Here is a 2,447-nt window from a genome sequence, read left to right as displayed (position 1 = left end):
AAATTTTGAAGTCTATCCTAAAATCTACATGTTTTCCCCCTCAAACCAACTCCCATTCTCATCTATTTAAACCCTATCTTCTTCATTAATTTTGGGATTGGGGAAATTTATTGGTAGAAAACAGTGAGAAAAATACAAAAAGAAACTGAAATTCATCAAGCTAATGGCGAGTGGCTAATGACGAAACACTCTTTGTATGATGGTTATTTAGGTGCAAAAGAAATTAAGAACAAGGGTCTTGTAATATGTAAGATAAAGAAGAAGGGAAAATCCGGTAGCGATGAAAATATGAATGACGTTGAAGAACTTATTGATTCATCTTTGCAATTTAAAGATGACATTATTGTATATTTCGTAAAATATACATAGACATACATAAATTATTGTACATTATCTAACGCTACAAATGTTTAAATAAGGTCTTCTGGATTATAGTTTTAAACTTTTTTCCAATTGATCCAATTATAACACAAACTTATTAAAAATATTCTAGAAGTATTTAAAAATATATTTAACATTTCACCTAATTGAGTATACCAAATAGAATATCATTTTCTAATTGTATATTATTTCGTATTACATTTAATTATAAAATAGGTTTAAATCATCTTGATTTGCAGTTGCCTTGATGAAAATGATAAGTTTTTATTCTTTCGTTTTGTGAAAATAGTATTCGAAAAAATGCAGTGTATTGTATTTTTGCCAAAATGTATTGCATTGTGAATTCAATTTTGGAACAGATTGGCCTTTATGTCCGATGCATAACCTTCTGAACAACCTTTGTGCAAATGATATTAAATTGTATTAAAAATAATGCTTGACTATCATAGTAAAGCTTAAAATCTGGTTAGAGGGGAGATGAGATAAATCAAGTGATACTTTGTTCCTTTTTTATTATCACGTTTTATAGTCAATTTAACTAATTTTTAAGGCTAAATTAGATTATGTTACTTCAATATTTTTAAATAAAAATTTAAATATTAAAAACTATTCGAAAAGTAATATAAATTGAATTACTTTTTTTGTACTTACATTTTTTATTCTCTAGGCATCTTATTAGATCTTTTTAACTTAGATATTGGAGTGAGGCACGTGTTAGCCAAATTTAAGTAGTTGGCACGCCTTTCAAGTTTCAAAGCAAACTCCGTCAAAATTTAGGAATATAAATACGTAATTAAGGAAATAAAGTAATTTGAGAGAAGTAATTAAGTAACTTTAGTTTGTTAGTTAGTAGTAATTAAGGAAATAAAGTAACTTGAGTTTGTTAAGTAATTAAGAGTTTTTTTCCATAATGGAAATAAGATGTGTATAAATAGATAAACTATCTTTGTTTAGACTTCATAATTCACATAATTAGCTTAGGTTAATTCTGGATCGAGAAACAATGTCGATGCCAATGGGAATACATTTTCATCCTACTGATACGGAGCTAATCAACTATCTTAAGAAGTTTTTCAAAGGTGAATTATGTTTGAATCAACAATGTCCTATCCAGTTTGCGGATATATATGGAGATCAACCACCATGGGAGATATATATTTGGAGCTAATTCTGAAGAAAAGTTTCGTTACTTTATTACTCCTTTGAAGAAGCAGAAGATTGAATATAAAAGGTTTTCTCGAATTTGTGCTAAAGGGACGTGGAAAGCGCAAATCGGGGAACATCTTATAAGGAGCAATCGTACGGCGTCTGTGGTAGGGTTTAAGAGAAATTTCAAGTTTGAAACAAGTGAGTGTGGCCAAAATAAAACCTGGTTGATGGTAGAATATCATGTCGCGGATAGTTTCTTTAAGGAAAATAATCATATTTTTAAAGAAGATTTTGTAGTGTTAAGATGGATAAAGAGAAGTATGTGGATCATGTTATGAGGCACAAGATGGAGATGTAACGAAAATTATTGATCCTATGTTGCTTGAACCTAATCATAATAACGACTACTCCACAATCAAAGATCAAGTTAGGGTTTGTCATGAACAAGAGGCTACAACTTCCGAATATGATGTTCAAAACAGTACTTATGAAGCTACTACAATGGTAAATAGAGAGACAACGTTGGAAGTCCACGGAGTTGATGATATTAGAAGCGATGAATTTCAGGAAGAGATGTATAGAGCATTTGAGGACATTCGTGACAATTGGTTGTAGAATTCACACGTTCTACAAGATATATAATACACATCAAAATATTTATATTATTAAAATGGACTATGCAGTTGTATATAGTTCAATTTACAATTTGTCAATTATTTTTTTTACGGAGTACTTTTTAGGTGTTAACTGTTGCATCTGATCATACAAGGGATGCAATTTTGAATCACCTGTGCTCACCCTTTACTGAGGCTTTGATCTTGGCATCTTGTGGTTAGAACACAGTTCACTGGTGGCTGTCTGTTATGTATCGATACGTGCATTGCAAATTTGAAGTTAAAAATGAATATGAGTAGTAT

General features: G+C 30.2%; 1 pseudogene; it reads left to right on the top strand.

Annotated features, from left to right (window-relative positions):
* The first annotated feature begins 1,384 nt into the window (after window positions 1-1,384).
* On the top strand, window positions 1,385-2,172 carry LOC125817565 (NAC domain-containing protein 35-like; annotated as a pseudogene).
* Window positions 2,173-2,447: the final 275 nt, after the last annotated feature.

This window comes from Solanum verrucosum, unplaced genomic scaffold (genome assembly GCF_900185275.1).
Source record: "Solanum verrucosum unplaced genomic scaffold, falcon-dt-bn FXZP01000280.1, whole genome shotgun sequence".
NCBI classification, from domain to species: domain Eukaryota; kingdom Viridiplantae; phylum Streptophyta; class Magnoliopsida; order Solanales; family Solanaceae; genus Solanum; species Solanum verrucosum.
The sequence above is the reverse complement of the archived record's forward strand: the minus strand, read 5'-3'. Positions and strand labels throughout refer to the sequence as shown.